This window comes from Macaca nemestrina, chromosome X (genome assembly GCF_043159975.1).
Source record: "Macaca nemestrina isolate mMacNem1 chromosome X, mMacNem.hap1, whole genome shotgun sequence".
Classification (NCBI taxonomy): Eukaryota; Metazoa; Chordata; class Mammalia; order Primates; family Cercopithecidae; genus Macaca; species Macaca nemestrina.
This window is the reverse complement of record NC_092145.1, coordinates 85949973-85976807: the sequence shown is the minus strand read 5'-3', so window position 1 is coordinate 85976807 and position 26835 is coordinate 85949973. Positions and strand designations below refer to the sequence as shown.

At 45.1% G+C, this 26835-nt stretch overlaps 1 pseudogene; it reads left to right on the top strand.

The window, feature by feature from the left end:
• Positions 1–22905: 22905 nt before the first annotated feature.
• Positions 22906–26283, top strand: LOC105476729 (actin-related protein 3-like; annotated as a pseudogene).
• The last annotated feature ends 552 nt before the right edge of the window (positions 26284–26835 follow it).

Here is a 26835-nt window from a genome sequence, read left to right as displayed (position 1 = left end):
TGCGGGAGCAGAAAGGCCCAAAAGGAAAGAGCAGAGTTAGGGGCATGGACAGGGCTGGGCCTGGAGTTTACCCGGGCAGTGGGTGCTCTGGAGATTCCAGGAGGGCTGGCTTGAGTGGAAAAGCAACCTCTGAAGAGTGAATTTAACTTAGGAGAGAAACACACGGTAAATTCCCAGTTAGTCATGAAAGGCACAGACCTCTTTCTCTGGTGAGTCCTTCTGTGAAACATTTGTTTTTGTAAAAGTTCCCTTTGCCTTAAAGTGTCTGCTCCTTGGTGAGCAGGTCTATGCAAACCTAAGCCCAAAGGCCAAGGAAGCTAAGAGGCTGATAAATTCAGTTTTTCAGAAATAAATATTTAATAGAGACTGAAGAACAGAAGCTATGTCTCAGACAGCTGTGAGTTGAGATGCTAGATGCCCCGCCCATACACATTCCTTGTTGTTACTGTTGCCCCCTCAGCCTCAGGGCTCATAAACCATAGGAAAATGGTAAGCGTGCTTCAAATGGATATGTAGGACAATTGCTTCAGGGCAGGATTTATGGCAAGTACAATAACATCAGGGTTGTTTTGACTTAAGCGAAGATTTGGTAAGTACATGCTCTTACATCAGGAACAGAAGATAAAATAGAAATGTCAGAGGCATTCCTGGAACTGGGGTTAGTGAGAAGTCAACATGGTGGATTAGACTCCTAGATGAAGTTGCTTTAGCCTCTACAGTGTCCTACTGCCTTCTCACAAGAACAACTCCCCCAAAGGGGCCAGCCAACTCACTGGTGCCCAGGATCGCCAGGCCAGCAGGTGAGAGGGTGGAGATAGTTCTGGCAACATATTCTCTTGCTGGAGACACAACTCACAGTCATGGTCCTTAGAGCAACAGTGGGGACTAACGCCTTCGCCATCTTTGTTAAGGAAGGACTTGGTAAGATCTGGGGTAGAGAGAGATGATAGATGTCACTCCAGGCCTGACCAGTGATCTCTGGGACTGGACACAAGTGTAACTCTTGGATACAGGGTCATTTACAACTGGGAGCTGAACAACCCCCAACCAGACCTGATACCCAGTGGCCAACAGGCATGGGTTCCAAAGAAAATACCAAGGTCACCTCAAACTCTAGTTCTTTCTGGGCTGGGTGCTCATTCTATCAATGGCTATTGGTTCTTTGGTAAATGGGCCCCATCTGTCCTACTCCCCAGCCAAAAAGCTGAGCACTTCCAAGTTTATCTATCCTCCAAACCCTCAGCCTCATCTCTACGCCCCAACCACCAGCCCCAGGCTCCTTCCAGAAAACCTAGCCCTCACGGCTTTCTCAGTTCCCACAAGCCCTCTAAAGCCTTGGAAGTGATGGAATGGATTGAATTGTCTAAAGGAAGCTATGAGCACAGAAGGGTGCTGAGGCACCTCATAGTGTCCCATACTCTCTGGCCTCAGAGAAGCCCAGGACCCAAGAAAAGAACCAGGTCTCCCAAAGCTGTCCTAGGCCCCACTGACTCTCCCAAGTTCCAGACTTTCTACCTGGGCCCGCCAGAGACCTCATTTCCTGCTTTCCAGCAAAACACATTGGGCTTCTCCAAGTCAAGTGGGACCTGCACTGGGGGTCTGCAAAGAGGAGGGGGCAGTTAATTAACTTTGGAGGAACTTGGTCAGTTTTTTCCTTGCTGTGAAGCTTGGGTCTGATCATCTGTGGTGTCTAACAGTAAGTGGCAACTGCATCCTTCCAGTTGCACAAGCCAAAGGCCTTGGAGCCATCCTTGACTTCTATTTTTCCTTCATACCACACATCCTACCTGGATTCTGTTGGTTCACCCTTCAAAATACACCCAGAACCTTACCAATCCTTCCACTTCCATTGCTCCTATCTTAGTCCTTGCTAATATCATCTCTCACCTGGATGATTGCAGTGGCCTCTTGACTGACCTCCCTGCTTCCATGCTGGCCTCTCGCAATCCGTGCTGAAAATAGGGGTCAGAAAAATCCTCAGCTCAAAACTTTTCAATGGCTTCTGGTTTCACTTAAGTTCTTATGACTGTCTCCAAGGCCCTACCCAACTTCGCCCCTTGCCACCTCTTTGACTACATCTCCTACCACTCTCCTCCCTCATACTGTCAACTTTGGCCACACTAGCTGTTCTTGGGACATGCCAGGCATATTCCTGCCTCAGGGTCTTTGCACTGCCTATCTCCTCATGTAGTTGCACAGCTTGCTCCCTAATCTCTTTAAGGTTCTTAATCAAAAGTCAGTGAGGCTTTTTCCCTGACCATCTATTTAGAATGGCAGCATATACTCCCATCCCTGGCCCTGCATTCCCTATGCCATCTTCCTACTTTATCACCCTCTGGCCTACTATGTAATGTATGTATTTTTTTTTTAAATTATACTTTAAGTTCTAGGGTACATGTGCATAACGTGCAGGTTTGTTACATATGTATACTTGTGCCATGTTGGTGTGCTGCACCCATCAACTCGTCAGCACCCATCAACTCGTCATTTACATCAGGTATAACTCCCAGTGCAATCCCTCCCCCCTCCCCCCTCCCCGTGATAGGCCCCAGTGTGTGATGTTCCCCTTCCCGAGTCCAAGTGATCTCATTGTTCAGTTCCCACCTATGAGTGAGAACATGTGGTGTTTGGTTTTCTGTTCTTGTGATAGTTTGCTGAGAACGATGGTTTCCAGCTGCATCCATGTCCCTACAAAGGACACAAACTCATCCTTTTTTGTGGCTGCATAGTATTCCATGGTGTATATGTGCCACATTTTCTTAATCCAATCTGTCACTGATGGACATTTGGGTTGATTCCAAGTCTTTGCTATTGTGAATAGTGCCACAATAAACATACATGTGCATGTGTCTTTATAGCAGCATGATTTATAATCCTTTGGGTATATACCCAGTAATGGGATGGCTGGGTCATATGGTACTTCTAGTTCTAGATCCTTGAGGAATCGCCATACTGTTTTCCATAATGGTTGAACTAGTTTACAATCCCACCAACAGTGTAAAAGTGTTCCTATTTCTCCACATCCTTTCCAGCATCTGTTGTTTCCTGACTTTTTAATGATTGCCATTCTAACTGGTGTGAGATGGTATCTCATTGTGGTTTTGATTTGCATTTCTCTGATGACCAGTGATCATGAGCATGTTTTCATGTGTCTGTTGGCTGTATGAATGTCCTCTTTTGAGAAATGTCTGTTCATATCCTTTGCCCACTTTTTGATGGGGTTGTTTGTTTTTTTCTTGTAAATTTGTTTGAGTTCTTTGTAGGTTCTGGATATTAGCCCTTTGTCAGATGAGTAGATTGCAAAAATTTTCTCCCATTCTGTAGGTTGCCTGTTCACTGTGATGGTAGTTTCTTTTGCTGTGCAGAAGCTCTTTAGTTTAATTAGATCCCATTTGTCAATTTTGGCTTTTGTTGCTGTTGCTTTTGGTGTTTTAGACATGAAGTCCTTGCCCATGCCTATGTCCTGAATGGTGTTACCTAGGTTTTCTTCTAGGGTTTTTATGGTATTAGGTCTAACATTTAAGTCTCTAATCCATCTTGAATTAATTTTCGTATAAGGAGTAAGGAAAGGATCCAGTTTCAGCTTTCTACTTATGGCTAGCCCATTTTCCCAGCACCATTTATTAAATAGGGAATCCTTTCCCCATTTCTTGTTTCTCTCAGGTTTATCAAAGATCAGATGGCTGTAGATGTGTGGTATTATTTCTGAGGACTCTGTTCTGTTCCATTGGTCTATATCTCTGTTTTGGTACCAGTACCATGCTGTTTTGGTTACTGTAGCCTTGTAGTATAGTTTGAAGTCAGGTAGCGTGATGCCTCCAGCTTTGTTCTTTTGACTTAGGATTGTCTTGGCAATGTGGGCTCTTTTTTGGTTCCATATGAACTTTAAAGCAGTTTTTTCCAATTCTGTGAAGAAACTCATTGGTAGCTTGATGGGGATGGCATTGAATCTATAAATTACCTTGGGCAGTATGGTCATTTTCTCGATACTGATTCTTCCTATCCATGAGCATGGTATGTTCTTCCATTTGTTTATGTCCTCTTTTATTTCACTGAGCAGTGGTTTGTAGTTCTCCTTGAAGAGGTCCTTTACATCCCTTGTAAGTTGGATTCCTAGGTATTTTCTTCTCTTTGAAGCAATTGTGAATGGAAGTTCATTCCTGATTTGGCTCTCTGTTTGTCTGTTACTGGTGTATAAGAATGCTTGTGATTTTTGCACATTAATTTTGTATCCTGAGACTTTGCTGAAGTTGCTTATCAGCTGAAGGAGATTTTGGGCTGAGACAATGGGGTTTTCTAAATATACAATCATGTCATCTGCAAACAGGGACAATTTGACTTCTTCTTTTCCTAACTGAATACCCTTGATTTCTTTCTCTTGCCTGATTGCCCTAGCCAGAACTTCCAACACTATGTTGAATAGGAGTGGTGAGAGAGGGCATCCCTGTCTTGTGCCAGTTTTCAAAGGGAATTTTTCCAGTTTTTGCCCATTCAGTATGATATTGGCTGTGGGTTTGTCACAAATAGCTCTTATTATTTTGAGATATGTTCCATCAATACCGAATTTATTGAGAGTTTTTAGCATGAAGGGCTGTTGAATTTTGTCAAAGGCCTTTTCTGCATCTATTGAGATAATCATGTGGTTCTTGTCTTTGGTTCTGTTTATATGCTGGATTATGTTTATTGATTTGCATATGTTGAACCAGCCTTGCATCCCAGGGATGAAGCCCACTTGATCATGGTGGATAAGCTTTTTGATGTGCTGCTGGATCCGGTTTGCCAGTATTTTATTGAGGATTTTTGCATCAATGATCATCAGGGATATTGGTCTAAAATTCTCTTTTTTTGTTGTGTCTCTGCCAGGCTTCGGTATCAGGATGATGTTGGCCTCATAAAATGAGTTAGGGAGGATTCCCTCTTTTTCTATTGATTGGAATAGTTTCAGAAGGAATGGTACCAGCTCCTCCTTGTACCTCTGGTAGAATTCAACTGTGAATCCATCTGGTCCTGGGCTTTTTTTGGTTGGTAGGCTATTAATTATTGCCTCAATTTCAGAGCCTGCTATTGGTCTATTCAGGGATTCAACTTCTTCCTGGTTTAGTCTTGGGAGAGTGTAAGTGTCCAGGAAATTATCCATTACTTCTAGATTTTCTAGTTTATTTGCGTAGAGGTGTTTATAGTATTCTCTGGTGGTAGTTTGCATTTCTGTGGGGTCGGTGGTGATATCCCCTTTACCATTTTTTATTGCGTCTATTTGATTCTTCTCTCTTTTCTTCTTTATTAGTCTTGCTAGCGGTCTATCAATTTTGTTGATCTTTTCAAAAATCCAACTCCTGGATTCATTGATTTTTTGGAGGGTTTTTTGTTTCTCTATCTCCTTCAGTTCTGCTCTGATCTTAGTTATTTCTTGCCTTCTGCTAGCTTTTGAATGTGTTTGCTCTTGCTTATCTAGTTCTTTTAATTGCGATGTTAGAGTGTCAATTTTAGATCTTTCCTGCTTTCTCTTGTGGACATTTAGTGCTATAAATTTCCCTCTACACACTGCTTTAAATGTGTCCCAGAGATTCTGGTATGTTGTATCTTTGTTCTCATTGGTTTCAAAGAACATCTTTATTTCTGCCTTCATTTCGTTATGTACCCAGTAGTCATTCAGGAGCAGGTTACTCAGTTTCCATGTAGTTGAGCGGTTTTGAATGAGTTTCTTAGTCCTGAGTTCTAGTTTGATTGCACTGTGGTCTGAGAGACAGTTTGTTATAATTTCTGTTCTTGTACATTTGCTGAGGAGTGCTTTACTTCCAATTACGTGGTCAATTTTGGAATAAGTGTGATGTGGTGCTGAGAAGAATGTATATTCTGTTGATTTGGGGTGGAGAGTTCTGTAGATGTCTATTAGGTCTGCTTGCTGCAGAGATGAGTTCAATTCCTGGATATCCTTGTTAACTTTCTGTCTCATTGATCTGTCTAATGTTGACAGTGGTGTGTTGAAGTCTCCCATTATTATTGTATGGGAGTCTAAGTCTCTTTGTAAGTCTCTAAGGACTTGCTTTATGAATCTGGGTGCTCCTGTATTGGGTGCATATATATATATATTTAGGATAGTTAGCTCTTCCTGTTGAATTGATCCCTTTACCATTATGTAATGGCCTTCTTTGTCTCTTTTGATCTTTGATGGTTTAAAGTCTGTTTTATCAGAGACTAGTATTGCAACCCTTGCTTTTTTTTTTTTTTGTTCTCCATTTGCTTGGTAGATCTTCCTCCATCCCTTTATTTTGAGCCTATGTATGTCTCTGCATGTGTGATGAGTCTCCTGAATACAGCAGACTGATGGGTCTTGACTCTTTATCCAGTTTGCCAGTCTGTGTCTTTTATTGGAGCATTTAACCCATTTACATTTAAGGTTAATATTGTTATGTGTGAACTTGATCCTGCCATTATGATATTAACTGGTTATTTTGCTCATTAGTTGATGCAGTTTCTTCGTAGCCTCGATGGTCTTTACATTTTGGCATGTTTTTGCAATGGCTGGTACCAGTTGTTCCTTTCCATATTTAGTGCTTCCTTCAGGGTCTCTTGTAAGGCAGGCCTGGTGGTGACAAAATCTCTAAGCATTTGTTTATCTGTAAAGGATTTCATTTCTCCTTCACTTATGAAACTTAGTTTGGCTGGATATGAAATTCTGGGTTTAAAATTCTTTTCTTTAAGAATGTTGAATATTGGCCCCCACTCTCTTCTGGCTTGTAGAGTTTCTGCCGAGAGATCTGCTGTTAGTTTGATGGGCTTCCCTTTGTGGGTAACCCGACCTTTCTCTCTGGCTGCCCTTAAGATTTTTTCCTTCATTTCAACTTTGGTGAATCTGGCAATTATGTGTCTTGGAGTTGCTCTTCTCGAGGAGTATCTTTGTGGCGTTCTCTGTATTTCCTGAATTTGAATGTTGGCCTGCCCTACTAGGTTGGGGAAGTTCTCCTGGATGATATCCTGAAGAGTGTTTTCCAACTTGGTTCCATTTTCCCCCTCACTTTCAGGCACCCCAATCAGACATAGATTTGGTCTTTTTATGTAATCCCATACTTCTTGCAGGCTTTGTTCATTTCTTTTTCTTCTTTTTTCTTTAGATTTCTCTTCTCGCTTCATTTCATTCATTTGATCCTCAATCGCTGATACTCTTTCTTCCAGTTGATCGAGCCAGTTACTGAAGCTTGTGCATTTGTCACGTATTTCTCGTGTCATGGTTTTCATCTCTGTCCATTCGTTTATAGCCTTCTCTGCATTAATTATTCTGGTTATCAATTCTTCCACTCTTTCTTCAAGATTTTTAGTTTCTTTGCGCAGGGTACGTAATTCCTCCTTTAGCTCTGAGAAGTTTGATGGACTGAAGCCTTCTTCTCTCATCTCGTCAAAGTCATTCTCCGTCCAGCTTTGATCCGTTGCTGGCAACGAGCTGCATTCCTTTGGAGGGGGAGATGCGCTCTTATTTTTTGAATTTCCAGCTTTTCTGCCCTGCTTTTTCCCCATCTTTGTGGTTTTATCTGCCTCTGGTCTTTGATGATGGTGACGTACTGATGGGGTTTTGGTGTGGGTGTCCTTCCTGCTTGTTTGTTTTCCTTCTAATAGTCAGGACCCTCAGCTGTAGGTCTGTTGGGGATTGCTTGAGGTCCACTCCAGACCCTGTTTGCCTGGGTGTCAGCAGCAGAGGCTGCAGAAGATAGAATACTGCTGAACAGCGAGTGTACCTGTCTGATTCTTGCTTTGGAAGCTTCCTCTCAGGGGTGTACTCCACCCTGTGAGGTGTGGGGTGTGGGTCTGCCCCTAGTGGAGGATGTCTCCTAGTTAGGCTACTCAGGGTCAGGGACCCACTTGAGCAGGCAGTCTGTCCGTTCTCAGATCTCAACGTCCGTGTTGGGAGATCCACTGCTCTCTTGAAAGCTGTCAGACAGAGTCGCTTGCATCTGCAGAGGTTTCTGCTGCTTTTTGTTGTTGTTGTTGTTGTTGTTTAGCTGTGCCCTGTCCCCAGAGGTGGAGTCTACAGAGACTGGCAGGCCTCCTTGAGCTGATGTGAGCTCCACCCAGTTTGATCTTCCTAGGGCTTTGTTTACCTACTTAAGCCTCAGCAATGGCGGGCGCCCCTCCCCCAGCCTCGCTGCTGCCTTGCGGTTAGATCGCAGACTGCTGTGCTAGCAATGAGGGAGGCTCCGTGGGCGTGGGACCCTCCTGGCCAGGTGTGGATATAATCTCCTGGTGTGCCCGTTTGCTTAAAGCGCAGTATTGGGGTGGGAGTTACCCAATTTTCCAGGTGTTGTGTGTCTCAGTTCCCCTGGCTAGGAAAAGGGATTCCCTTCCCCCTTGCGCTTCCCAGGTGAGGCGATGCCTCGCCCTGCTTCAGCTCTCGCTGGTCAGGCTGCAACAGCTGACCAGCACCGATTGTCCAGCACTCCCCAGTGAGATGAACCCAGTACCTCAGTTGAAAATGCAGAAATCACCTGTCTTCTGTGTCACTCGTGCTGGGAGCTGGAGACTGGAGCTGTTCCTATTCGGCCATCTTGCTCCGCCCTCAATGTATGTATTTATGATCATTATCTGCATCTCCTGCATTAGACCAGAAGCCCCACGAGTGCAGGGATTCATGACAAGTTTAGTCTCTGCTGTATCTCCAGCATCTAAAACACAGTGGGTAACACCTAGTACACACTCAGTGAATAAACGTTGAATGAGTCAGCTGGGAAAGCCTGCCAATCATTCTGGGAAACTCTACCCCCTCTTCAGTTAGGCTGGTGCCGAGGTGGGAGAATCTCCAACATAGGCCACGAGTCCAACAGGGCAAGGGGCTGTCCCCAACTGAGGAAGGGTCTGGCAATTCATAGGTGTCAGTGTTTGTTCAATAAACAGACACTAGGGCGAGGTGGTAGACACATATAAGGTGACCAAATACTGGCTTCTCCTTAGTGGTCCAATGTTTGCATTTCAAATGAGTCCCCTGAAGATGCAGTGCTTCAACCCCAAAGATGAAACTGCGTTGATGAAAATTCAGGGCATGCAACAGGCTCTGAGAGCTACTCTTTCGGAACGAGTAGGGCTTTAAGGACCACTTGAGTCACACTCCAGCCCCCAAGCTCACCCTCCCTACCCCAAGTTCCTTTATTCAACAAATATTTATTGAGCACTTATTATATGCCAGGTTCAATGCTGAGTGCCAGGATTTTTCCCTCAAAGAAGCCCATCCAAACCTTACCCTTGGCCTTTCTCTCTAGTTTCTTTCTTTTCTCAATTTCCCAACTCTGAGCATCAGAGGGAAGAAGAAAACAGATTCAGAGAAACAAGAGGTGCATCATCCAGGTGGAGGCTGACCAGGGCTAGGACACCCCAGCACCCTCCTGTGGACATGGGTGAGTCCCCAGGACTTTACCTCCCAGTTTGACCCCATGGGCAGGGCCCAGTGGAGTATAGTAGAACCCTGACACTCCACATGCTGCATGAGGGCCACAGGAGGGCCACCTGGCTTGGAGGTTGGGCCATCTGAGCGTTTTAGCACATTGTTTCTATCAAATTAGGGAGCACTTCTGAATGGGAAGCTGGCCTGGCCCAGTGTGTCTGCCTCACTGTTGTGTGTGGGCTACAGCCTGTATGCCAACAATCCAAGAGCTCAGCCATTCCTACTGAAGCTATATAGAGTATCTTGCATAATATACAGCTGTTCAATTTCAAGTTCATAGCTCGACACTTAGAACCTAGGCCATTCTAAGAGATACCTGACAAAAGCCTCCATATACTTACTTTTCTCTTTCACTCCTTCTTTCTATATCCCTCTCTTTCTTAAGTTCTTTTTCTCCTTCTTTCTTTCCTACTCTTTCTTTTCCATCTCTCCATCTAGCATTCACTAAGAACTGACAGGCCCAGTCCTGGGCTCTGGGTCCAAAGCTGAATAAAATCCAGACTCTGCTTATAAGGAGCCCAAAATCTCACATAGAAGACAAATACTGAAATAGTTTCAATACACGGTGTTAACTAACAAGTCAGAGATAGGCACAGAGTGCGAGAGGAACACACACTTGAGTCCAGCCTGGAAAGTAAGGGATTGGTAGTGAGTGGGGGAAGCCAGGGTAGGCTTCCTGGAGGAGGCACAGTCTAAAAGTCCTGAAAGGGGCCGGAGATAGTGGCTCTTGTCTGTAATCCCAGCAGTTTGGGAGACTGAGGGAGGAGGATTGCTTGAGCTCAGGACTTTGAGAACAGCCTGGGCAACAGAGCAATACCCTGTCTCTACCAAAAAATACAAAAATCAGCCAGGCATGGTAGCATGTGCCTGTGGTCCCCACTACTAGGGACACTGAGGTGGAAGGATCAATTGAGTCTGGAGTTCAAGGCTGCAGTGAGCTATGATCACACCATAGCCCTCCAACCTGGGCAACAGAGTTAGACTATGTCTCAAAAAATAAAAATAAGTTAAAAAAAAAAGTATCGAAAGGTCAGTAGTAATGAACCAGGCAGTGGGGAGAAGCAGGGCAGGCATTCCTGTTGAAGGGACTGCATGACGGAAGATGAAGAACTGGAGGTATATGGCGGTACCAGGTCCTAAAGGGTCGCATATGGCATATCAAGTCAGTGTTTCCCAAACAGGGTCTTGCTGAAGGCTAATGTTCTAGGAGAAAGAGAAGATGCAGGAGGGTCTGGTGTCAAAGAACTGGGGCAACAGGTTTACGATCGACCTCCTTCTTGGCAAACCCCAGTGCACATTAGCGTAGTAAAGATGCTAATATGTCCTGAAATCAAGACACCTGTTTTACTTTGTTGAGCCCAGCACTACCCTAACTTATTCGCCCTGCGAACTCTTTGTCACCAGATCCCAGTGATCATCCCAGGCCACATAGTTTGAGAAATGTTGCTATAAACACTAGGGACCCAGCAGAAGGATTTAGGCAGGGACTGACGCAGTCGGGACTGTTTCGCATGCTGTGTGGGTTGTGGACTGGAGAGGGAGAGAGAAACAGCAGGGAGATGGGGAAAGAGATTACTGCCATTGTCCAGGCAGGAGAAATGAGAGTCCTGCCCATAGCAAGGGTGCCGCAAGGATGGGTGGCATGGCATTGGAGCCTGTCTCGTCTTTGAATTGGGCTCAGTCAATGCACCCTGAAGCCTGCCCATATTCCAGAACTGAGCCCCCTTTGTCAGGCCAGTGTCACCCTAGGTTGGTCCCTGCACTCTCCTAGCCCAGATCTGTTCCAGCTTCCCAGTCCCTGCTTCTCCAACCTGACCATGATGCCAGTACTGGCACCTGAAGAGGTTGGGTTTCTGCCCTCTCTCCACCCTGAAATCTGGAAAGGCTGGGGTTCCACGAAGCCCACAGTCCTCAATTCATTTCTCACTAATGGATGTGCAGCCTGGGCAGACCTGCTCCCAGGCTTCCTTCTCTTTTATGAAACATTTTATGACTTCTCACTAGAGAGACTTCATTAGAAAGGCTAGCTAGACTGATGGAAGCAGTGAAATGGAATAGGGAGAAGTCTGGGCTAGAGGAAGGTGCAAATAGCAGCTCTTCTCCCATGGATCAGCCTCATTTCCTCATCTGGGTAAAGTGTGGGTCAAGGTCACAGGTGGAACCCCCCCTGCCAAGCCATTTCTGTGGGCAATGCTGGTGGGCACCTTTCCTCACATAGGCACATGCAATGTAGACTGAACAAAGGCTGCAGGCCTACAGAGACCTGGGCTGGCCAAAATGCTCATAAAAGGGAGCATGTAGCTAGTGGCCCTCGTATATTCACTTAGAGGCATGCTCACACACACGGGTACATGACATTTTGATCTGGCAACTTTGATGCATCCATTTGGACACCAGGAACATTTTGTTCTGATTGCTTTAATGGGGTGGTTTTGACACGAAGAGATTTTTATAGGCCTAAAATTAAACCATTAAACTTTCAGCTTTGAAAAAATAAGTATTACTATCTAGGGCTATTTGAAAAGGACAGCTTCACTTCCCCACTTAACCTCACTCTATTGGTGACCCTGGATGTGATGGAGATTGATGGAGGAGTTTAGGAGTGAGGGGGGCTGTTCAGGGCTGTCACAGGAGCCCATCATCTGATAATAAGAACACGATGATTTTACACTGGAGCACAGTCATCTGGGCATAGTTTGTGCAATGACTCCAGCAGAATGGTCCTAAAAATGTTCTCAGTGTTGTGCATGGAGACCCGGGGCACAAAGGCATGTATCCAGACCATGGCACAAAGACACACAGGTGCACGTGTACAGCCGTGCAGGAGTCTCTAGCATACATCCCTTCCCTGTCTCATTTAGTGGCTGTGTAACCCTGGCTGTTGGGGTATCCTGGTGACCCAGCCTCTGCTGGAATCTGGCTGTGTAGTAGGCCCACCAGTCACAGAGCAAGGGCAAAGGCCTCCTGGCATTTACAGCCCTGCAAAATTCAGGATGAGGTTGCGCGCATAGATTCAATCCTGTAATCCCAACGCTTTGGGAGGCTGAAATGGGAAGATCATTTGAGCCCAGGAGTTCAAGACCAGCCTAGGCAACATAGCAAGACCTTGTTTCTACCAAACGATAAATAAATAAAAATTAGCCGGGCACAGTGGCACACACATGTGATCCCAGCTACTTGGGAGGCTGAGGTGGGAGGATCACTTAAGCCCAGAAGATCACTTGAGACCAGGAGGTTGAGGCTGCAGTGAGCCGTGATCCTGCCACTGCATTCCAGCCAGGGTGACACCCTATCTCAAAAACAAACAAACAAACAAAAAACAAGAGATGGGATGAACTGCTTGTCTGGGAGTTGGGGGTACTGATCTTGCAAGAGATTCCTAGAGTTGAGCGCGAAAGAGTGCTGGAGACCTGGGCCTGCGCCCAGCCACTGACCACCCAGGGCTGAGTCACATGGGGCAGTCAGCCCCACAGGCAGGGGCAACCGGGTGTATGTGGGGCTAGATGGTAGGCTGGCACTGTCCTCTGCATGGCCCTGGGAGTGTCTTTGTCTTCAGGAACTTGCCATGTAATGGAAGAAGGCAGCTTGACTGGGACAGGAAGGGATGGAGCCTGGTCCTCCAGCTCCGTTCTGTGGTCAGCCTACCCTGAAGATGCCATCTGCTGGCAGCTGTAGAGGAGAAGGAGATGGGAGGGCAGTGGTCTCCAGGCTGAAACGAAGTGTTGGCCCAGACAGCTCCCCAGGCTGGGCCTTCTTAACCGACCCCTTTGAGAGGGGATGGGGCTAGGGGTGCACATTCCTCCCTCATTCAGACCAGGCCCTGCCAGTTTATGTGGAGAGGGGACTTCTTGCCAGAGCTCAAAAGTCTTTGCACAAGACCCTTCCACAGCTCCTCTCGTTTTTCCTGGGTCATGGGCTCCCACAAGCCAGGCTGGCTCTACAGCTGGAGGAGATTGGCCTGGCACAGGGCACTGTCTCTCATTTACACTCCATTTCCCCCAACACACACACACACACACACACACACACACACACACACACACACCACTGATTCAACCAGAACCTTCTTCTGTTCTCAAGGGAGTGTGTCACTACCCCCGGCCTCCCATGCCTGTGGGAACTCTGCTGAGGGGAGGCTGACCACTGTGCTTCTCAGTCTTCTTTTCTCAGAGGCTTTGATAGCTTTTTCTACCCAGCCGTCTGCCACTTCCCAGGAGCTTCTGCAGGGTCCGGGTACTCTCAGAACTGTCACATTGCCTGAGACCCAAGGGACCTTTCTGAGGCTCTGGGCAGAGCAGCCAAGAGGATCTCCCCAGTGCTGCTGCTAGGGTGGGAGAGACGTAACCCTAAGAGGTTGCAGGAGAGCACAGACCCTAAGGTCAGAGAGGAAGGCTCCCAGATTCTGCCCCCCGGCTGCCAATGACCAGTAAGCCACCTCTAGGGGCCATTTAGTGTCTCCTCCGATGGTTGGGCTCAAAAAAAAACCCAAACCTTCTGTCTCCAGGCAGATGAGCTTGTGTCATTTGTCTTTCACAACTCTGTCAGGAAGTTCTTCCTGATGTGTTATCCAGATTGCTCATGTTATCAATTGAACATTTAGGAAGTATTGCTCAGTACTGGATCTGCCTTCACCCATACTCCAGTGCAAACTAGTCTAGCTCTTCTTGGGAAGCTCTGCTTCCCGAGGGGAGATGGTATTTCAGGCTGCTAGGTAAACACAGAACTAAAAGTGAGTATCTCTACGGAGCTCCCTAGATGGCACTGAGAATGGATTTAAAGTAAGATGCAGCAAGGGAGAAAAATAATAATGATTACAATGACACCAGGTTGTATCATCTAGTAGATATGGGTTCAGCCTCTAGAGGTCAGCTCTTTGGGTTTGAATCCTGTCTCTGTCACTTAGTGCATGATTTGTGGCAAATTACCTAACCTCTCATGCCTCGATTTCCTCATCTGTAAAATGGGGATGTCAATAATACCATTCACATCATAGGGAAATTGTGAGGATTAAATGAGTTAATATGTAGTTAACAATTAGAACACTGCCTGGTACATAGTGAGAGCTTTCTCTCTCTCTCTCTCTCTCTCTCTCTCTCTCTCTGTGTGTGTGTGTGTGTGTGTGTGTGTGTGTGTGTGTGTGTGTGTGTGTTGGTTTTATCGTGGTCTTTTTTTTTCAGGCTGGATCTAAGCTCTATTGACCAGGCTGGAGTGCAGTGGTGTCATCATAATTCCTTGTAGCCTTGAGCTCGTGGGCTCAAGCCATCTTTCCACCTCAGCCTCCCAAGTTGCTAGGACTACAAGTAGGCCACTATGCTTGGATAATTTTTTTAAAAACTTTTTTGTAGAGACAAGGTCTTGCTCTCTGGCCCAGGTTGGTCTTGAACCTCTGACCTCAAGTGATCCTCCTTGCCTCGGCGTCCCAAAGTGCTGGGACTATAGGCATGAGCCACTGCACCTGGCCCACTTTCTGTGTTTAATAAATAAAAAAGAATAGCTATTTTATATCAAGTATTTACTAGACCCCTGGTGCTTTGCATATATTATTTCATTTAATACAACTGCCCTCTGAGGTTGGTACTATACTTATCCCTATTTTATAGACAATGGAGCTGAGGCCTAGAGAGGTTCAAGAATTTGTCCAAGATCACTCACGTATGAACTGGCAGAACAGGGTTTCAGGTGCAGGCAGTCTGGCCGCAGAGCCCCAATATTTAATCTTTAGGTCATGCTGCCATGTGAGATGGCTGTGCAAATCTCAAGGGCCATTTCCTCTCTCTGTCTTGGGACCAAGGTCAAAGTTGGCCCTTCAAAGGCTGCCTCAGGTCTTAGGAATAAAATCTCACATTCACCTGCCCCTGCCCCTGTGCTGCATTGTCTGTCACTATACTCCCTTACATTATTTGTTCCAGCCAGATTTGACTTCTTGCAGTTCCTGGAATGTTTCATGATGTCATTGTCTTCCTAGACTCTGAATACACAGGTCCCTCTGCCTGGAATGTCTTTTCCTTTCCTTTTTGGTTGGTTAGCTCTTATCCTCCTTCAGATCTCAAGGCAGACCTCAATTCCTCCAGGAAACTTTCCTTGATCTTCCTCCCCAGTCTCAGTCTGTAGTCAGTGCCCCTGTGCTTTCCTCACATAGCACTGACATCACTGCATTTTCATCACTGATTTTTGTGGCTGTCTTCTCAACTGACTATGTATCATTGGGAGGTAGGAACCACAATTTCTTCCTCCGAGAGTTTCCAGCATTTAGCCAGGGCCTGGCCCCAGAGGGGTTCAGCCCATGCTTGTTGAGTGAATGACTGGGAATATCAGCTAAGCAGGGCAGAAATGTGGCCCTGGAAAAAGGGGTGCATGCAACCATCCCACCTGGGCCACCCACTGAGGGCAGGAGAGAACATTAGGGAAGACTTTGGCACCCTGGCATTGGGAAGGCCATCAGAAACCAGAAGCAGAAAAGATCTTGTGCTGTGAAAGGAGAGAAGGATGAAGATTGGGGAAAGAAGTAGCAGGGAAGAGAGGGACAAAGGAGAGAAAGAAAGGACAGAAACGCAAGGACATCTCTCTCTGCTACTGAATACATACTGTGGGTATGAGTGGTGGGATTATTGAGTTGCATTCAATCTGGGAAAGAAGAGAAAAGGGGAGAGAGATAGAGGGGAAGAGAAGGAGAAGAACAGAGTGTTAGAAATACCTTCAAGGCTCATGGGAGCCAGATCTTGCTGAATGTTAAACAGTCTGTTTAACATTCTCTTTAATAAGAAATAGCCAGATAAGAAATCTTGGCAAATAGAAGCTAAGAACAACCTTGCACAAAGGACTATCAACAAATAGGCTGCCTGAAATATTCTGCATTCACAGGTTTGCAAGTCAAAAGACTGAACTGCCTGGCTCTTTCTGAATAGCAGGGCTGAGCAAATGTGCTTTCTGAAGAGGGGGAGAGAGAGGGAGAGAGAGAGAGAGAGAGGGAGGGAGGGAGAGAGAGAGAGGGAGGGAGGGGGAGAGAGAGAGGGAGGGGGGAGAGAGAGGGAGGGGGGGAGAGAGAGAGAAGAGAGAGAGAGAGAGAGAGAGAGAGAGAGAGAGATTTGGAAAACAGGATCAGAGCTGCTTGCTTGCCAAACCCAAAGCTAAACAATCTTCTGGCAGCTGAAGTTTAAAGAGATCTGGGCCCAAGTCCCTGGGAGATGGTTCTATGAAAGGCATCTTGGAATCTACTGTGGAAATGGCTCTGCCCTTTCTGTGATTCAATGTCTCTTAGGTTCCTAGAATGGTCAAATTCTTCTTGACCACCCTCTACTATATCCACAAGACAATCCCTGAGTGGGGAATGTCCCAGCCCAAAGCCACTCACTGAGATAGTAATAGAGGAAGAGCCAGGTTCCAGCATCTGGCTTCAAGGCTCCAAGGCTTCTTTTGTTCTACTAGGAAAAAACAATTTCTCCCTTGATTAAAAGGTGAGTATGGAGAGGTGGAAACTTTCCTTTATTATGAGTCTACCGTTATCTTACAGCTGGCTGCATTGACAACCCAGCAAGATTTCAGGGCAGGTATTGTTATTTCTTTCTTTATGGACGGACCAACCTACTGAAGCTAGTGATGTACAGTAAATGACTTGCCCAGACCTCAGAAGGGTGGCAGAGCCAGGATCTGAATCCAAGTCTCCTGATTCTAAATCCTGAGACTGCCAAGGTGGAAGGAACTCTATGTCTTGGAAGAAATAAGTGTCCTCAAAGTGTATTACTCAGGATTCTTCAGAAAAACTGAACCAACAGGATGTACATACAGAAAGAAAGAGATTTATTATAAGGAATTGGTTCATATGATTATGGAGGCTGAGAAGTCTCAAGATCTGCAGTTGGCAAGCTGGAGGCCCAGGAGAGCTCATATGTAGTTCTAGTCCAAGTACAAAGGCCTGAGAAATAGAAGAGCCCATGGTGTAAGCTCCAGTTTAAAAGCCAACAGACTTGAGCCCTGAGAAGAGCTGAGTTTTCAGTTCAAGTCCCAAAGCAGAATAAAATTGTCACCACTCAAGCCTGGCTGCTGTTACTGCAGAAGGATCAGCATTTTGTTGGCTCATTAGCCTAAAATGTGTCGCATGCCCACTCTGAAGTCAATCACAGGCCAGGGGTTGTTCTAAGCCTACTCCTCTGCAGTAGGCTTAGAACAATCAGAACCTACCTTTGAAGCACATGACCACGCAGAGGAGGGTGGGTACCTCAACAAAATTGGGGTTCCAATAGGAAAGTGAAAGTCATGAAGTGAGGGATTCCCTAGTTTTCCTACTGTGAATTGAATATAAGCCAGTTGATTAACTAAAGGACACTATTTGCACTTCGTGCTGGTATTGGTTATCAAGCTAAGCTCTGAACGTATAGAAAATGTGTTCTTGTGCAGCAGAGACTAGATCTGAGCAGATGGCTACTCAGGTGGCATGCCTCATGTAGAGATGGGCAGCTGTGATCTCTCATGATTTTTTTAAAGGTGAAATTCACATAACATATAATTAACCATTTTCAAGTGTATAATTGAGTGGCATTTAGTGCACTTACAATGTTGTACAACCACCACCTTTCTCCAGTTTCAAAATTTTTCCATCACCCCAGAAGAACACCCTATGTCCATTAAGCAGTCACTCCCCATTCCCTTCTCCCCCAATTCCCTGGAAGCCACTAATCTGTTTTCTGTCCCTAGAATTTGCCTATTCTGAATATTTTATATAAACGGAATCATATAATATATGGCTCTTTGTGTTTGGTTACTTTCACTTAATATTTTTGAGGTTCATCCAGGTTATAGTGTGTATCAGTACTTCATGCCCCTTTTATGATTCAATAATATTTCACTGTGTGGTTATACCACTAGTTTATTCATTCATCCATTGATAGACATTTGAGTTGTTTCCACCTTTTGTTTATTGTGAATGGTGCTGCTATGAACAAGTACTTGTTTGAGTACCTGTTTTAATTCTTTATTGCACATACCTAGGAATGAAATTGCTGGCTCATATGGTAATTCTATGTTTAACTTTTTTTTTTTTTGAGACAGAGTCTCACTCTGTCACCCAAGCTGAAGTGCATTGGCACGATCTCGGCTCACTGCAACCTCTTCCTCCCAGGTTCAAGCGATTCTCCTGCCACAGCCTCCTGAGTAGCTGGGATTAAAGGCACCGGCCACCACTCCTGGATAATTTTTGTATTTTTAATAGAGATGGAGTTTCACCATGTTGGCCAGGCTGGTCTCAAACTCCTGACCTCAAGTGATCTGCCCACCTTGGCCTCCCAAAGTGCTGGGTTTACAGGTGTGAGCCACCTCACTTGGCTTTGTTTAACTTTTTGAGGTCCCACCAAAGTGTTTTCCACAGTGGCTATACCATTTTACATTCCCACAAGCCACGTACAAGCATTCCTGTTTCTCCACATCCTTGTCAACACTTGTTATTTTCCTTTTTTATTATTATAGCCATCCTAGCGGGTGTGGAGTTGTATCTCTCAATGTGGCTTTGAGTTGCATTTCCTTAATGATCTATTATGTTGAACACCTTTTCATGTGCTTATTGGGTATTTGTATAGCTTCTTTAGAGAAATGTCTATTGAAGTCCTTTGCTTAGTTTTGAATTGGTTTGACTTTTTGTTGTTGAATTATAAGAGTTCTTTATATATGTTCTGGATGCTAAATCTTTATCAAATATATGACTCACAAATATTTTCTCATTCTGTAGGTTGTCTGTTTACTTACACAATGGTGCACTTTGATGTACAAAAGTTAATTTGGATGAAGGGCAATTTATATATTTTTCTTTTTAAGATGGAGTCTCGCTCTGTCAGCCAGGCTGGAGTGCAGTGGCGTGATCTTGGCTCACTGCAACCTCCACCTTCCAAGTTCAAGTGATTCTCCTGCCTCAGCCTCCTGAGTAGCTGGGATTACAGGAGCGCGCCACCATGCCTGGCTGATTTTTGTATTTTTAGTAGAGACGGAAATTCTCTTTGTTGGTCAGCCTGATCTTGAACTCCTGACCTTGTGATCTGCCTGCTTCAGCCTCCCAAAGTGCTGGGATTACAGGCGTGAGCCACTGCGCCTGGCCTATAGTTTTCTTTTGTTGCTCGTGCTTTCTTGTGCCAAATCTAAGAATTGTTTGCCAAATCTGAGCTCATGAAGATATGCCCCTATGTGTTCGCCTAATAGTTTTAGCTCTTTTTTTTTTAAATTGAAATAGAGTCTTGCTCTGTCACCCAGGCTGGAATGCAGTGGTGCAATTTCAGCTCACTACAGCCTAGACCTCCTGGGCTCATCCTCCTGAGTAGCTGGGACTACAGGTGCGTGCCACCATGCCCGGTAATGTGTTTTGTTTTGTTTTGTTTTTTGTAGAGATGGGGCCTCACTATGTTGCTCAGGCTGGCCTCAAACTGCTGGCCTCAAACTGCTGGCCTCAAGTGATCCTCCTGCCTTGGCCTTCCAAAATGTTGGGATTATAGGTGTGAGCCACCAAGTAATATAGATCTTATATTTGGGCTGTTGAACCATTTTGAGTTAATATTTGCATCTGCAGTGAAGTAGAAGGCAAAGTTTTTTTTGCATGTGGTTATCCAGTTTTCCTGGCATCATTTGTTGAAGAGTTTCCTATGATTTGTTTTGATGGTTTAGAGACTCATTGATCTTGGTCTGATTTTCTGTGCTGCTCACGTTTTAGCTGTGTGATCTCAGATAAAGCCCTTTACCTCTTTGAGTTGCAGTTGCCTCATCTACAAGATGGAGACAATAACAATATATCTGGAAGGGTTGTTGTGAGGATTCTGGGAGGCTAGCTAGACATGAAAGGGTTGTCTTCTCTCTTTTCCGTTAGCCACAAATAGTAACTCCTCTTAGCTTATGCAAAGCCCAAAAACAAACGTAAGGGAACATTATCATAATCATTATTTTTTATATTCTGTCTATGTCTCACTCCTTCCTGGAGTTAGGGAGGCAAATTAGATGCATTGATCTAAAAGGCCACCTGCTCCCCGCACCCCCCGCCCCCGCCATGTTGGAGGAATTATTAACAATGGAGATAATTAATTGCATCCTGATAAAGATAAGCCCTTACGATTGGTGTAAGAACCTTAGAAACGCTGGTCTTCAAAGAAACCCTGCTTCTCTAATACTCCCTGGTCCCAAAGCCCCCAAATTCTCCATCTTTCAGGACACACAAATGGCCCATTGGCCCACACAGAGCAACGAGCTCTTGCTTTCTTTCCTGTTTTCTCTCCCTACTCTTTTCTTATTTTCTTTGGTCTAAGTAACGTTTGAGTGTTTCTCTTGGACTTTTGTAAAGTACTTTGCTACGACTTATCTCAAGTGTTTCTCATAATAAGCTTTGGAGCTCTATATGGCAATTCCCCTCCCTTCAACCACACACAATCTAACTGCTCAAGACTCCATGGTTCTGGAAAAGGGAAGTGACCTACCCAAGCTCACAGTGCTAGCAAGTAGGGGGATAAGACTGAGGACCTCTTGACTCCAAGCCTAGTGTTCTCTACACTTCAACAAGAGGCCAGATCCTCTCCCTACCCCAGGGTCCTCTCCTGCCCACTCATAGGCTTAGCAGCCATAGTCCCTATGCCATGGAATTTAGGGCTGAAAGGGGGTTTGTTCACAGACCATCTAGGGTAGTGACTCCCAACTCTGCCTATGCATTGGAATCACCTGGAAAACTTTAAAAATACCAATGTCTGGGTCCCACCTCCAGAGACTCTGATGTCATTGGTCTGGGCTGTGGCCTGGGTTTCTAGGGATTTCAAAGCTCCACAGGTAATTCTAATATGCAGCCAGGGTTGTGGACTTTTGATCCAGCATTTCCCAAGCATTGCTGATGATACGGATCCCCTGAGATACTTGTTAAACATACCTGCTTCTGGGTTCCATTTCAGAAGCTCCAGGGACAGGCCTGGGATGCTGTGCATTTCACAGCACCCTCAGAGATGTTTGAGAATCAAAGGACTTTCCTAATCTGCATCTTCTGTCAATTTCACAATAGCCCTGGGAGGGAACAGGGAACAACTTACCAGCTCCACTTGACAACTGAGGCTCTGGAAGCTTAGCAATTTGTTCACAGATGCCCAGTGAATACTGTAGCCAGAGTCAGAACTTGACTGCAACACATCACAGGAGGGGCATCTCCACGCACCCTGAATTCTTATGGAGTTCAGCCTGGGGTGCTTCAGGACAAGTTTGATTTTTTCCCTAACTCTTGCCTTGCTTCAGTCTCTAGTACAGCAAAGTTTCTCCCAGAGAAACACTAGTCTTCAAGGAAATCCTGGTTCTCTAATACCCTCACCAAATTCCCCCTTCTTCAGGACATACAAATGGCCTATTGGTCCACACAGTAGTGAACTCTTTCTTTCCTCTTTTCTCTTTCTCCCTCTTTCTTTCCTTTCTTTCTTCTCCTTCCCTCCTTCTCTTCCTTCCTTCCTTTTTTCTTCCCACCCGTCCAGGCCATCTAAGTAGACTGGAAATGGAGAAGTAGAGGTTTGGGGTGAGGGAGGCCCGATCTGGTGAAAATGATGCTCAGTTTCAAGAAGCCTGAATTCTAGGCCTCAGACAGACATGGCCCAAGCTCCTGTTCTGTCACTGACTGTGCTAGACTGAGGCAAGTCTCTTCTCTCTTCTGAGCCTCAGTTTTCTTTCATCTGTAACATGAAAACATTGGAACACATCTGTGGTTTCTATACCTAAATAATAATAATAATAATAATAATAATAATAATAATCCTACGTTAAACTGAAAGCTAACAGAAAAAAATATCTGAAACAAAAAGCAGACCAGCTTAGGGTGGGGTGTCAGCTCAACCAGCCTGCCCCTCAACAGCTGCCTCTGAAGTATATCCTTCTAACCCTGGAGCTCCACATATTCATTTACTCAAAAAATTTTTGAAAGACTTCTATGGCTAGCCTTCAAGTTGATGCTTGGCAGTTCTCTGTGGCAGAGGATATTAAAGGGATGTGTTATAGCTTCAGTCACTGGGACTTGTACCTCTGGCTCTGTGTCTCTGATGTCCCCCTATGGGGCCACACCCCAGTACCCACACAACACCTTGAGCCTGGCCCCTTTCTCTTCCCTCATCCTCGTCCCTGATTCCCAACCCACCTCCACACCCAATTTCTTGCTTATCTGCCCAATACTGTCTTTTCCAAGACAGGAAGGAAAAAGCTAGATTGTGGGAGGGGGCAAACCCCTATCTCAACCCTATTCTCCTGTGTTTTGGCTCAAGTCATGGGTGGGAGGGTTTCAGTTGCTAAAAAAGGGGGAGAGGACAGTGTCCCCCATGCCTGAGGCTTCATCTACACTTGTTTGTTGAAGCTTTAAGTATCTGCCTGTTGCCCAATAAACTTCCCAGCATGGAATCCAGGGCAAACTGCTCTGTGAGGGGCCCCTAGCCATAGCTCCTCCACCCACAGCATGCACCACACACACATGCAAACACACACGGCTTGTTCAGAGGCTCATGGCTGGGAGTAAGAGGAGTGGGAGAAGGAGGAGGAGGAAGAGGAAGAAGAGGAAAAGGGAGTGACCCAGCTGCTGTGAACTCTACTCCTAAGTCCAGTCAGAAAGAGGCCTGTCCCTGGCCCTTCTGAGGTGGAGCCCAAAAACCGGTAGGTTTAACAAGTGTCCCAGGGAATTGGCATTATTAGTGATGTTTGGGAAACACTGCATCAGAGGCCCTTGGCCTTGGCTGCACATTAGAATTTCCTGAGGAACTTTGAAATCCCCAGATGTCCAAGCCGCAGGCCAGATCCCTCAGACACCAGAGTTTCAGGGGGTGGGACCCAGGCATCACAGTACTTTTAAAGTTTTCCAGCTGATTCCAATCGATAGGCAGAGTTGAGGGTCACTACCATAGATGGTCTGTGAACAAACCTCTTTCCAGTCCTAAATTTCCATGGCATAAAGACTATGACTGTCAAGGCAGCAGGTAGGCAGGGAGAGGACAATGGGGGGTGAGAGGAGCCCACCTCTTAGGGAAGGTGGCATGGAAGTAGAGAAAGCATGGAAGTGTTTGGTCACCTGCCAAGAGGATGGAGAAGGAGAAGTCCCATATCCAGCTGGAAGGCCAAGAGCTACAGGAGCCAATGACCTGGATAAGGTCCCCATGGGAACTAAAGGCTGGTGTAGAAGCCTCATGGTCCTTGGCTCTGGGCTCCTTCCCTTGGAGCTCTCAACCCTTCATGGAAGTCGCACTCTGACAGTAATTCCCATTCCACTTCTCAAGCAGACAGGGATACAACAGAGGGAGGAGGCCTGCTGAGGTTAACCTCTTCCTAAACACCACATGTACTAATTCCACTACCAAAAGCATCCATAGCTTTCCTTCACCTTCGAAACAAAGCCCGTACTTTTCAGACTGGAATGACAGGCCCTTTGCCATCTGGTTTCTGCCCATCTTTCCAGCCTCTTCTGTCACCATCTCTCCCTCCCCACTGTTGGCAGAGCTCATGGTGTGTTCTGCCTGGGATGCCCTTCTACCCCAGGCACTGCCTGGAAAGCACTTACTCTTCTTTTGAGACCAGGACAAACGTCACCTCCTCTGGGCAGCTTTCTCTGATGCCCACCTCCATTACTTCAGGTAGAGCTGATTAGGCACTTCTTCCTGGCTGCTTCCCCAATCTCACCTTCAGCACTCCATGCATCAGTGTCTTGTCAAGCCATATGGGACCCCCAAGACAAAAGGAAAAGTCAATAATACCCATCCTGCCTTTATGTACAATTCTGATATATAGTTTATTATGGATTTTCTACATTTATTCTGATGTTTTAATAGTGCATTAAAATATTCTTTACCTTAATTACTGAGGTTTTTGGTGCCCCCTTAAATTTTTGCCCAAGGAAAAGGCCTCACCCTAGTCTAGGCCCTGTAATATTCTGTCTCCCTTAGCACCATGGCTGCCTCCTTCACTCACTTCATTCATGTTTCAGCTCAAACATCACTGCAACCGAGAAACAGACTCACAGGTCGGCTAACTACAGCAAAGGCTGTTGCTGTGATTTAGTATAGAAAAGGGCGATCTTTTCAGTAAGTGGTAGGAGCAATTGGCTGCCTGCATGGGAAAAACAATGACCCTTATCTTCTGCCTTGCATCACATACAAACATTAATTTCAGTTGGATCATAGACCTAAATATGAAAGGTAAAACACCTTTTAGGAAATAAAAAGCCAGGAGGATGCATTCATGACCTTCAGGTGGGCAAAGATTTTTTAAACAGGATGTAAAAGCACTAACCATAAAGGAAAGGATTGATAAATTAGACTCTACTAAATTTAAGAACTTCTCTTTATCAAAATGAATTAAGAGAATAAAAAGGTAACTGCACTCGGCAAAAATATTTGAGATATAGATATCCAAAAAAGAGCACTGCCTGCCTGTCTGGGTTGCGGAAGTGATGGCTGCCAACTGAGCTTGCTGCTTTCTTGTTACTGCTTGGGCTTCCTGGCTACCTACCCAATGGTGAGGGCGGCCCGGCTGTGTATGGTCACTCGGATAGCCCCTGTCTCCCACCACGAATCTCCGGCCCCTAGCAGCATGGAGCAGATAGCGGCGGCAGCAGAAGCAGGCAAGGAGGGAGAAGGTAGGAGGGCTGTAGGCCCGTGTGGTGGGCTGTAGCATGGGGTATACAAAACTAGGATATGCCAGAAATATAGAACCACAGTTGATCATCCTTTCCTGTATCACTACTAAGGAGTCAGCAAAAGTGGCTGATCAATCTCAAAGGAGGGTGATGAAAGGTGTTGATGACCAAGACTTCTTCATTGGTGATGAAGCAGTAGAAAAAACCTACATATGCAACAAAGTGGTCAATCCACCATGGTATAGTTGAAGTTGGACTTGACGAAAAGATTTATGGAGGAAGTGATCCTAAATATTTAAGGGCAGAAACTGAAGACCATTGTTTTATTTTGTCTGAACCTCGACTTAATACTCCAGAAAACAGGGAATATACTGCTGAAGTAATATTTTAGTCCTTCAATGTTCCAGGCTTGTACATTGCTGTGCATGCTGTTCTTGCTTTAGCTGCATCTTGGACCTCCAGACAAGTAGGAGGACAGACATTTACTGCTACAGTAATAGACAGTGGAGATGGTGTCACTCATGTCATTGCTATGGCTGAAGGGTATTTGACTGGCAGCTGTATTAAACACATTCCAGTCCCAGGACGAGATGTAACACATTTTATTCCGCAACTGCTGAGAGGCTGAGAAGTAGAAATCCCTCGAAAACAATCCCTGGAAACTGCTAAGACAATAAAGGAGCACTATAGTTATGTCTGCCCAGATTTAGTAAAAGAATTTAACAAGTATGATGCTGATAGGTCAAAATGGATTAAGCAGTATACCAGAATCAATGCTATCTCAAAGAAAGAATTTTCCATTGGTGTTTTTTTCTGAGAGATTTTTGGGGTTTGAAATCTTCTATTCATCCAGAGTTTGCCAATCCAGACTTTACATAACCTATCTCAGAAGTTGTAGATGAAGTAATTCAGAATTGTCCTATTGATGTCAGATGGCCTGTCTATAAGAATATGGTCCTCTCTGTAGGTTCAACCATGTTCAGCGACTTTGGATATCACTTGCAAAGAGATTTGAAAAGAACCGTATGTAGTTGCCTGGCTTAAATTAAGTAAGGAATTGAGTGGCAGTAGATTGAAGCCAAAATCTATTGATGTACAAGTCATTACACACCATATGCAGCCATATGCAGTTTGGTTTGGAGGATCAATGCTGACTTCCACACCAGAGTTCTACCAAGTATGCCACACTAAAAATGATTATGAAGAAATTGGACCTAGCATTTGCTGTCACAATCCGGTGTTTGGAGTCATGTCATAAAAATGACTTCATAGTTATTGGGGTTAGGGAGGTGGAGAAAAGATAACCTTTCTCATTACGTTTTGTCTGGATGACTGGTTTTGAGGTTTTAAACATGACTTGAAATAGTAAGACAAAACATGATTATACAGGAATATTTTAATAAGTGTATCAACATGCAAATGTAGAAGAGAATGAAAGTGATTCTATTGTTTTTAGATTGAATATTTGAATCTTATGTGCAACAAAAGAAGTGGGTTTTAGTCCTTTCTATGCCCTGGTATTTTGTATGTTAATGAATTATCCAAGATTTGATGGGATTTATCAGTATGTATTATCAGTGTGTAGATAGCTCTATAATGATTTAACTGTACACTTCTAAGTGTGCAATGCAAGAGCTTGTTTATATTTCATACTTTTTATACTTTGAGGATAAAAAGTCAAAGAAAAATTGTGTTTGAGAGAAAAATCATGAACAAGTAAAGGATAAATTTAAAAAATAGCCCCATGAGACTTGACATACACACTAATGGGATTCCAGTTATTGTGGAGTCCTTCCATACCCCTCCACTC